Raw genomic sequence first — 12516 nt, forward strand, 5'->3', positions numbered from 1 at the left:
TTGAGTATAAATGTCACTGTTTGTATGAAGTTCATTGGAGTTGAAGCGAGACAGACTATCGCATCACTGCTGATTGCCATGACTCCCCGTTTTTTGTACTTGTCATTAAACAGACTCCCTTTGCCAAACCATTGAGTTGTCCTTATTGTTTGGTGTTGAAGTAATAAATCTGCATCCTCATCCATCTCAAGGTGCAGCTATCTCGCCTTAAAGTACTTCTGAGCAAACCTCGGCTCTATGGGCCGGCCGGGGGTCACCTGAGTGCACTTGGTAGCAGAGATTTGATGGTTATCGATTATTGATTATTGATTTGAATAAGACACCTATTGACCCTCGACATAAAGTAACTCTAGGTCTTCAGCAATATCATAAGTCCTTTGCCATTTGGCTAAGTAGACTGTGAAGCTCCCCGTAGACAGTGGTAGTGTAAAGAGACTGCAGACAGGTCCTGAAGGGTCCCGTGTTCCCCACGCATCTCTTCCCATTCCTATGGGCAGCTGAACGGGCAAAAAAACTGAAGGCGGCGGTAACAAAGGCAGTGATCCCGAGGGTCCACAGAGGAATCATGCGAACGGTGAGTGAAGTAGACTAATGTTCTGGCAAAAATGCATGCTCTAGGACAAGTAACGGGAAAAGGTAATGGAGGGAGGCGGGAAAAAACTAAAAATATTTAGAAGTAGAGAAAACTGTATATACATAAGGGGATAATGACTCAGGAATAACTAAATAAATAAAGGCTACCGGGGAGGACACCTGAGAAGAGAGAGGTTACCTGGGCAGAAACCGGAGAAATGAGAGGATTCGCCTTATTCCTACGCTTTTAATACAAGCGGCTAGAAGAAACATGTACCCAGAGTCCCAGCTAAAGGGGGAACAATTAGACTACCACGACGGTTAAAGACGTCGTGAAAGGGGTAAGTTTAGACTTCATGAAGGGGTAATGAGTAGAGGCAGCGATAACTGTGACCAGCTGGTGTCCGTCTAGTCTGTCTTACATGTTTTTTGTTGTGGCGTCATATGTAAAAAAAGAATCTTAGAGAAGACTGATTCAAATTTTATGCGATTCAATAGCTGAGATAAAATCGCATATGAATTGATGTTTTTGAGTAAATCAGAAGGTATCAAATTTTGTGAAAATTTGGATTGGAGCTTGCAGTGGTGTTTGGTGCTCGCTCATATTGTTGGAACTGTTTAAGACACACGAAAGTGGTGACCACTGTTACATTAGAGGAAAGGGAACAGATTTAAAGAATGGAGGATATAACCCCATTGACACACTTATGCAAACAGTTCCCGAAACATGCACCCAAACTAAAGAAATATAGTACACAGTGGGTTAAAGGGACTGCCCACAAGATGTTTATGACATGGCCACAAGGTGGGGCCTTATCTAAAGCCGTCTTACAACATACGATGACATATTTGCATGCCACATACACGGGCAAAAAGCTAGAAAAAAACCTTGCAGCCCTGGAGCTTTGGAAAATGTATGAGCAGGGAAAGTAGGAACAGCGCCAACAGATTGGATACTTAATGGATGCAGAGAGGGGTTGAGATGCCTACCGCACCACCTACCCCATCTGAAACGAAAGTTGAAGAAAGTAAGAACGAGGGATTATACCTACTGAGAGAACTCAAAGCAGCCACGGGGTACAGCAACCCTGCATATGAGTCACCTACACATAGTAGTGATGAAAATCAAGGAAAAGATAAGGATAAGAATATTGCCTTCACAATCCCACAGGACAAAGGGAGACGTGATGACAAAAGAAGATATCAGGCACAGACAAGTGCATCTCTTGACAAAGAGAGAGAAGGGAAGAGATGGAAGGGAAACAAAGATAGAACTTATGAGATAGTATTCGCAAAAGACGAATAGATGGGAGGGCACATTTTATTGAAACTTGATGGCAAAGGCATTGATGACACAAAACCAAGGGAAAGGATAGAGGATGTACATGGAAAGGGAAAAGAGAAGAGTTAAGAGATGAAAGAATAAGAAAGAAAGACAGACAAAGGCGAGAAAAGCTATATCGCAAAGAGCAAGAGAGACAGCTCAATTGCAACCCAAGAGCAGCCAGTGATCAAGACAGACAGAAACAGCAGAGGTTAGAGGAAGAGCAAAGGATAAGTGAGAAAAGAATAAAGAGACAAAGAGATGAGGAAATTCGAAGGGCAGATAAATGTAGAAATGAAAAGAGAAAGGAAGAAGATAGGGTCAGAGAAGAGACGAGGAAACGCTAAGAATTAAATTATGATATAGAACGTAAGCGAAGACAGAGAGCACAGGATCTTGATTATCTGGGGAGAGAGGTTAAAAAACCTGATCCAGTAGTAGATTGGGAAGATATAGAAGAATTATTTCCTGTGTACGATTCAGTACCAGGCACGTCTAGGGCAAATATTGAAGATGACTTCGACACCAGAAGCATTGGAGAAACGATTGATAGAATATATGATGAGATGGGGTTAGAACAAACACCCCAAGGGGAGGGGGAAGACAAGCGCCTGGAGAGCGCTCAGCTGTACGACACTGAGGATGTCTCTCGAAGTAGAGGGAATAGAGACCTATCCCTGGAACAATTAGAAATAAGTAGGAGTAAGGAGGACACAAGGAGAGGCACTAGTTGGGGACAAGCAAGTGTTGTGAGCACAAGGGTTTCCTCAATTTTTTAAGGGGGCTGTGGTATGTGAGGAAAAAACGTACACATACCACTAGCTACCCACCTCCAACACACCGAAAGGTGGCTACTTGTCAGAAATTTACCTCACAGTAGGAATTTCATAGGATTATATCTCCCACCATAGACAAAGAAATGTGTTTAGCATATTTTAATTATTATATCAAACAACATGGTAAAACAACATAATGTACAATTTGCGTGATGTTAGTAATGGTGTATTTTGATCGCATTTTCAATTATACAACATGGTATAATAGCGTCAGATCATGTTGTTTGATATAATAATTAAAATATGCTAAACACATTTCTTTGTTAGAGGTGGGTAGCTAGTGGTATATGTATGTATTTTTCTACTAGTTGGGGACAGACAATGCCTGACTCGGAAAGGGAAGAGCGCGAAGAAAATGAGGAAGAAAGACGGAGTGAAAGACGACTCCCAAGGGAAAAAGGAATAGGATGGTCAGACACCTGCGACTCTGCACCGAGGGTATCAGAGTCAGCCACACAGTCTGTCCAACATGAAGAAGTATCTCATGGTCAGAGGGGGTGTCATCACCGCCCTATGTAGACAGGTTCAGGACATTGCCAGGCAGACAGCGATGCAGGAACATTACCGCTGCAATAGACAGAAGAACAATGAGAGAAGAGAGAGATGGTTATGCATCCCAATTTCCGTTGCTCGAGAAGGGGGGAGTAACACCACAATATATTCCATGGCCACACATGGATCGAGAAAATTTGAAAAGCAAGCTGCCAATGCTGACATCGGGAGCCGGAAAGTGGATACAGCAGTTGGAAAAAATGACAGGAGGAAACACGTTAGCTATAGGGGACATTAAGCGTCTCCTAATCGCCATACTTGGTGAGAGAGCAGACGATGTGTAGGCACGAGCAGGCTACCCTGGCGTAACCACAATTAATACAATTAATACCGCAACGGAGCTCCATTTAACAACTGTAGAGCTGCAGTATGGAAAGCACTACGAGTACTATACCCAGATACTTCAGATATGGCAGCTATAATGATGCGAAAAATGTCTGAAGGTCCATTAATTTACATACAGAATTTTCAAGACGCATTGGTGCTCGAGACGCATAAATCTTGGATGAAATCTATACCTTTGTTTTACCATATATTGTGCCAAGGGCTGCCCGAGCCGGTGCAGAAACAACTCAAGAAATGGGTGTGAATTGAAGCCAAGCCTTGGGCTGAAATACAATTGACCATCGCACATTATTGTAGACTGCCGCAGGAAAAGAATCGCAAAAGGGTGAAGAAGCAAAATTGGTGCAAAAGAAATTGTCAAAATATGCTCTTGAGGGAGCCATGATAACTAGCTCAGCTGAATCAAGCATGCAGCAGGTGACTAATCCACAGCAGAACAATCAGGCCAATATGGGGTCGTACCCCAGGGGAAGAGGATTTAGGGGAAGAGGATGGCAGAGTAATCAGGGAGGTTTCCAAAATAACCAAGGATGTTTTCAAAATATGCGAAATGGTAATCAAGATATGTCAAACGGGCAAATGATCCGAACACCGCCTCTGACCATGAAGAAGTATCTCATGGTCAGAGGGGGGTGTCATCACCGCCCTATGTAGACAGGCTCAGGACATTGCCAGGCAGACAGCGATGCAGGAATATTACACCTGCAATAGACAGAAGAACAATGAGACAAGAGAGAAAGGGCTATGCATCCCAATTTCCGTTGCTCGAGAAGGGGGGTGTAAGACCGCAATATATTCCAAGGCCATACATGAATCGAGAAAATTTGAAAAGCAAGCTGCCAATGCTCACATCGGGAGCCGGAAAGTGGATACATGAGTTGGAAAAAATGAAAGGAGGAAACACGTTAGCTATAGGGGACATTAAGGGTCTCCTAATCGCCATACTTGGTGAGAGAGCAGACGATGTGTGGGCATGAGCAGGCTACCCTGGCGTAACCACAATTAATACCGCGATGGAGCTCCAGTTAACAACTGTAGAGCTGCAGTATGGAAAGCACTACAAGTACTATACCCAGATACTTCAGATATGGCAGCTATAATGACGCAAAAAATGTCTGAAGATCCGTTAATTTACATACAGAATTTTCAAGACACATGGGTGCTCAAGACTCATAAATCGTGGATGAAATCTATACCTTTGTTTTACCATATATTGTGCCAAGGACTGCCCGAGCTGGTGCAGAAACAACTCAAGAAATTGGTGGGAATTGAAGCCAAGTCTTGGGCTGAAATACAGTTGACCATGGCACATTATTGTAGACTGCTGCAGGAAAAGAACCGCAAAAAGGAAGCGCTCGAAAGGGTGAGGAAGCAAAATTGGTACAAATAAATTGTCAAAATATGCTCTTGGGGGAGCCATGATAACTAGCACAGTTGAATCAAGCATGCAGCAGGTGACTAATCCACAGCAGAATAATCAGGGCAATACGGGGTAGTACCCCAGCGGAAGAGGATTTAGGGGAAGAGGATGGCAGAGTAATCAGGGAGGTTTCCAAAATAACCAAGGAGGTTTTCAAAATATGCAAAATGGTAATCAAGATATATCAAACGGGCAAACTATCCGAACACCGCCTCTGACCATGAAGAAGTATCCCATGGTCATAGGGGGGTGTCATCACCGCCCTATGTAGACAGGCTCAGGACATTGCCAGGCAGACAGCGATGTAGGAATATTACCCCTGCAATAGACAGAAGAACAATGAGAGAAGAGAGAGAGGGCTATGCATCCCAATTTCCGTTGCTCGAGAAGGGGTGAGTAAGACCGCAATATATTTCATGGCCACACATGGATCGAGAAAATTTGAAAAGCATGCTGCCAATACTGACATCGGGAGCCGGAAAGTGGATACATGAGTTGGAAAAAATGACAGGAGGAAACAGGTTAGCTATAGGGGACATTAAGGGTCTCCTAATCGTGATACTTGGTGAGAGAGCAGACGATGTGTGGGCACGAGCAGGCTACCCTGGTGTAACCACAATTAATACAATTATTACCGCGACGGAGCTCCATTTAACAAGTGTAGAGCTGCAGTATGGAAAGCACTACGAGTATTATACCCAGATACTTCATATGGCAGCTATAATGATGCGAAAAATGTCTGAAGATCCATTAATTTACATACAGAATTTTCAAGATGCATGGGTGCTCGAGACTCATAAATCTTGGACGAAATCTATCCCTTTGTTTTACCATATATTGTGCCAAGGACTGCCCGAGCCGGTGCAGAAACAACTCAAGAAATTGGTGGGAATTGAAGCTAAACCTTGGGCTGAAATACAGTTGACCATCGCACATTATTGTAGACTGCTGCAGGAAAAGAATCACAAAAAGGAAGCCGCTCGAGAGGGTGAGGAAGCAAAATTGGTGCAAAATAAATTGTCAAAATATGCTCTTGAGGGAGCCATGATAACTATGAATCAAGCATGCAGCAGGTGACTAATCGACAGCAGAATAATCAGGGCAATACGGGGTTGTACCCCAGGGGAAGAGGATTTATGGGAAGAGGATGGCAGAGTAATCAGGGAGGTTTCCAAAATAACCAAGGAGGTTTTCAAAATATGCGAAATGGTAATCAAGATATGTCAAACGGGCAAATGATTCCAACACCGCCAGTATGTTGGCTGTGTGGAATGACAGGGCATTTGGCGCGCACATGCAGAAATCAAGGCATGATGCAGAACGGCCAAGGAACAGGAGCAGGCATGGCAACTCTATCTGCAGTTTTACAGCAGAGTGTTGCACAGAATCACACAGTGCAACAACAAGTGACAGGAGCGCAACAAGGGGTGCAACTGCAAAGCATGGGGAATTTTCCACAAGGACAATCCCAATAGACACCGCTGCAACTATCGCAGACGATGAGCATAGGGCAGACCATGAACCCTGGAATGGGAAGTAACAATGGGAATGGGGGAAATTCACCAGCACACACTGGGCCAAATTTGTATATAAACTAGGACAGCTCACTGGGAACCCTGATGTGTTCTATCCTATCAGTGACACCAGACCCTCACAGGGAACCTAGGGTGGATGTCGTTATAGGGGATAAGGAATATTCCTTCTTAGTTGACACGGGTGCCACACACTCGTGCATAACGTGAAGGCAAGTTTTCCTTGTCCGGCGAGGCCATAGATACTCAGAGTTTTACAGGAGCTACCACTTGTGTTCCCTTCACAAATACACTTCCAGTCTCCATAGGAGAATGTGAAATGAATGTACCTTAACTACATTCTCGGCAGACCCCAGTAAACATTTTGGGTCGAGATTTAATGACAAAATTAAACATGACAATCTCGTTCATGGAGGAGGGCATAGCATGTTCCAATCCAGGAATGCACTACTCAAATGTATGCAAAATGATTAGAGCATACTCAGGACACATAGCCATGAGGGCCATACCATTAGAGCCAGAAATGTTCACATATGGTATGCGTGTGCTTATGGCAGGATTGCCAGGCCTTGCAGACCAAGTCATGAGAACCCGTGACGAGTTCTTATTCAGACCCAGAATATTGATGCATGAGGAGAAGGGACAAGTATTTCCCTTGATGATACACACTGCTGCAGTGCGAGGAAGAGGGGCCTTGATTGATGGTTATGACGATGAGGGCTGACAATGGTGCGCAGTAATGCCATTGAAGAAGGATATCGAGTGACCGACGTCACCGATGATGATCTGTTTGAAGAGCAAACAGATATGGGAGAGATAATGGTGGAAGTGAGTCTCACCTTTTGGGTAAAGCTCATTAAAAGAGAAGTACCTCAGAGAATGATATTGGCACTAAGTCGTCCTGAATATTTTGATGATGACATAGCCAAGGTGACTGTCTCAGTGTGGACTACAGGCCCCTATGATGTAGGCCACTTGAAGGGGGTTGGAGAAGTGAAGATTATACTGAAACCAGGAGCAATTCTACCAAAAGCTCGACAATATCCCATGTCCAGAAAGAAAGATGAGGGGATTTTTAAGACAATTTCTGCTACGATAGAGCAAGGCATCTTAGTGACGTCAGAGTTGTCATGTACTACGTCAGTTTACCCTGTGAAAAAAAGTAAAGGGGGGTCGTGCAGGCTAATTCAAGGCCTAAGGCCAATAAACAATATTGTTGAGGCCAAGTTCCCCCCAGTCCTGAACCCATCTACAATTGTATGTAACACGTTGAGGCAAAATATTCACAGTGATTGACTTGAAAAATGCCTTTTTCTCAATCCCGTTGCACCGTGACTCACAAGATCTGACATCATTCACGTTCAGACAAATATGTCTCAAAAGCAAGAGGCTGCCACAGTGGTACTGTGAGTCTCCCTCTATTTTCAACCGAGTCCTGCAGATGGACCTGAGCAATATTGCACTAGAAGGTGTCGCCCTGCAATACGTGGATGACATCTTAATTTGTAGCACAACAGAAGAACAATGCAGGCACGATTCTGTTCAGCTATTGACTATCCTGGCTGAGAAAGGATATAAGGTTCACAAATAAAAGTTACAATATTGTCAACAAGAAGTGCTGTACATAGGCCAGCTGATCTCACATGAGGGAAAGAAAGTGACCCCAGAAAGGGCTGAAGCCATACTGAACGCGGCTAAGCCACACGCGATAAAACAGATGCAGAGCTTTCTAGGCCTATGCAACTATGTCAGGGCATGGGTCTTCGACTATAGGTCTTACACTAAGCCTTTACTTCAGGCCCTAAAGAAGGCCCAAGTGACAAAAGAAAAGATTGAATGGTCTGAGACCATGGAGAAAGGATTTGCTGAACTCAAAAGAGCCATTAGCACAGCACAGTTCTAGGGATCCCCAATTATGCAGAGGAATTTTACCTGTTTTTACACACAAATGGCAGCGTTATGACAGCAGTACTCACACAGAGAACTACATTGGGGTACAAGCCCCTGGCATACTACAGTGGAAATTTGGACCCAGTAATGAGAGGTAATTTCCTGTGCGAACAAAGTTTAGCTGCTGCAGCGTTCGCCATTGAGAAGGCTACAACCATTGTGATGGGTTGCTCAATGACGTTGTACGTCGAGCACTCACTATTTGCTATTCTAGAGAAACCAAAGGGCACATTGACATCCCAAAGAGCTTTTGCTTATGAAGTGATCATATCAAATCCATCGATTAAAATAGTCCGATGTAAGATGGTAAATCCAGCTATGTTCATAGCAGAGCCAGTCACTGAAGGAGAGCCCCTACATGACTGTGCAAATTATGAATAATTATATGATGAAATCCCCAGGGTGAAAGAAAATGCCTTGGCAGAAGGAGAGATCGTCTTTATTGACGGGTCTTCAAGGATCGACCAAAATGATGTGCAAAGATACACAGGCGTTGCTGTGATGAAGTACACAATGAATGGAGAGTTTCGAGTGCTTCTTAGTGCACGAATACCATCTCATTATTCAGCACAGGCTGCAGAATTATTGGCGTTAATACTCGCCATTGAGAATCACGCAGACCAGGAAGTAATGGTGTACAGTGACTCCGCCTATGTGACGTCGACAGTACACACAGGCTTAGCGTGCTTGAAAAGGAGAGGCTACCTCCAAGCAGACGGCATGCCAGTACAGCACCCAGCCTTATTGGACAGGCTGATCAAGGCACTACAGCTCTCAGTGAGCATAGCGGTCGTGAAATGTGCCACCCACACAAAGGGGACAGATTTGATCTCACATGGGAATCAAGCAGCAGATACGGAAGCCAAGCGTATGGCATCCAAAAGCGAAACAATCACGGAAGTGGAAGTTATCCATGCCAATGAGCGAATGATGGTTACACAAACTGCACCTGAAAGTTACAGTAGTTTGGGACAAACACAGCTAATGGGACTCCAAGGGGAGGCCTCACAGGAAGAGGTGAACCTGTGGAAATGTTGAGGGTGTTCTTTAAACCCCTCTGACTGCTTGTGGCGACAAGACAGCACTGGTAAACCAGTAATGCCTGTAGACCTATTAAAAATAGCGCTGGAGCAGTTACATTACCCGGTGCACATGACAAAAGAGAACCTAGCAGCAACGCTCACAGAAGACTGGTTCTTACCAAACTTAGCGGAGCACATTGCATTCTTTATGGTGAACTGTATAATTTGTCAACAATTCACGGCTGGGCACACATTAAAAGTAATGAGAGGAGTCATCCCAAGGCCAAATGGGCCTTTTCAACACTTGCATGTCGATTACATTGACATGATTCAAGTATGTAAAGGGTACAGATACTTAATTGTTGTGGTGTGTCCATTCTCTAGATGGATTGCGGCAGGTCCATGTACACACCCAGACTCTACCTGTGCGGCCAATGTTTAAGTGTTCCCCAGGTGGGGGGTGTGCAAGGTCATGAGGTCAGATAATGGCCCTCACTTTGTCAATGCAGTGTTCAAGCAGATTAGCTTGCTGCTTGGTATAAAGCACAAGTTCCCGTCGTTGTATCATCCACAAGGTAATGGGCTCTGTGAGAAGCTCAACGGCTTGTTAAAGGAAAGGATAGCCAAGTTGAAGCTTACTCAAAAGAACGGATGGTTGCACTGCCTTCCACTGGCACTGTACGCACTTCGGAACCAACCCGGGTCCGACCATCATCTTACGCCACACGAGATAGCCACAGGAAGAAGAGTGAGAACTCCTCTGACACCCCGAGATAGTGCTAGATGTGATGCCCAGTCAACGGGAGAGGTTTTAGGGTCTGAAATGCAAAACTATCTGAACTGCATGACATCTTGCCTTACTTTAATTTCAGACCAGCTGCAGCGATGATGAAAAGGGTACAGAGCAGCACAGAACACAGAAGGAGATACTACAACAGACCAAGTTTAAGGTTTACATATTCCATCCGTCTTCCCTGGAGACATCGTCCTTGTAAAGAATCATACAAGTTAAAAGTGGGATGAGCCAAGATTCAACGGTCCTTTTACAGTGGAGGACTGCACTCCATCCACAGTGAAACTACAAGGCATGAGAGCTTGGATTTTTCTCATCGATATCAAACCCTACATCGGAGAAGTCCCCCTGCCTGCACCCCAACGAGAGGAATCGACGAGCGAGGGGGAAGAACCACAGCACGTGCAGACGAGATCCATGACACGGAAGAAGGACGCATGACCAGCCAGACAAAGAACTTTTTGCAAATTGTGGCTTAAATTGGACACTTACTCTAAGCAAAAAGGGGGATAAGGATATAAAAAAAACGGACACTCTGTGCATCCTAGTGGCAGGGTAAAGAAGAAAAGTGCACATGTAAGCCACAACACAGGCTGTTGACTATTGAAGCTTGGAGTGAGGCACACTTAAGATTTGATGAGAAAAGAATATGCCAAATTTTGACCGAGAACACTTACATTGGAAGCAAAGACAGTATCCCAACTCGTTCCACACCGTGACCCTATTCGGAATGACTTATGGTGTCCCGCAGTAGCGACATCACCAAGGATGTGGTCACCTATTTTGATCTAGTGCTAAGATCATACCTGCCATTGGTAAGGAGGCTCACCAGTGTCACTGACCTTCTACAAGATCCTGAAAACAAAAAGACAATAAGACAACTCCTCACTGTTATTGCCGAACAATTTATCCTACTCCCTGAGTACAGTGAGAAAGAATCAAATGTTCCAAACACAGACGGAAATAGATGAGCTCATCAACACACTCTTCTTTCGCATAATCGAAGACTGTCCAACTCTCATCGGGAGAACAACGGATACACTCACATTCCTTCGAGACCCAGCAAATACAGAACATTTAAGCCATTGTTTAAATAAAATCATAATTCTAGTTACACTCCACGCGACCGGACAGTGCAGACATTGTTCACATTTAGGAGAAAACATATAATCCTGAACCTCAGCAAGAAAGGACGAATGTCCCTTTCACCAGAAGACACCAGGTTGGCCCATAATGTCCTCTTTCGCCTAGTCACTGACTTTCCAGAGCTAGTGGGGAGACCAATCGATGTTGACGTCCTGATTTTAATCAGAGACCCAGCTAATATTGCACAGATGGGAATGCTCCTACACGGAATCATGCTCCAAGTGGAACTCTCTAACCATCAGCAGAGCTATCTGAGGAGACTCTAAAAGCCTTCAGCCGAGGGACAGATCAAGGAAGCAGTGTCAAGAACTCCATGTGTCCTATTTGTTGCTATTTTATCCCTAGTCCTCCGCACTGATCAACGTACACTATGTCCTCAGGACTGAAGCAAATCCGAGGAGTTGATTGGGAGCTTACCTATTTTGAACATGCACAGTAAAGGGACTCACTGAAGTGTTATTTTATTTTGATTTTTCCCATAGTCTAGCAAAGAAACTGTATCCTGACATAAGAGACAATTTGTCACTCACGAGAGGGGGACACTTGTGGAACACCTGAAACTCTTAAACTCAGAACTCAGAAGACGATAGTGGTTAAGGGACTAATAACATTGACATTTCGCAAATGATCAAGATGGGGGTCTAGAGCAGCAATCTGGTCCTCCCACAAGAAGAGAGGCACCCCCCCCCCTTCTCTGGAAGAAAATGCTGCCGCCTGACCTACAGGGGAATAATGTACCTATGCATCATATTCATTATTGTTTTACTGTCATTAATGATCAGAACTGCATTCTTTATTGGTGCACAAAGTGCTACAATTTCAGTGCACCCACCTAATGATGCACTCATAAAACCCACAAAAGCACCCAGACCTTATATAGTCATTCCAGTCCCTAGAAGATCTGATGGTGGAGTGAATGAGCTTGAAATGGATGTGATTAGCAATGATACACACACACTTGTGGTCACGAACAAACAAAAATGCTAGAGACAGGGTCAGTAAGGAATGAATGAAGTAATATCA

This window comes from Ambystoma mexicanum, chromosome 4q (genome assembly GCF_040938575.1).
Source record: "Ambystoma mexicanum isolate Mex_15411 chromosome 4q, UKY_AmexF1_1, whole genome shotgun sequence".
Classification (NCBI taxonomy): domain Eukaryota; kingdom Metazoa; phylum Chordata; class Amphibia; order Caudata; family Ambystomatidae; genus Ambystoma; species Ambystoma mexicanum.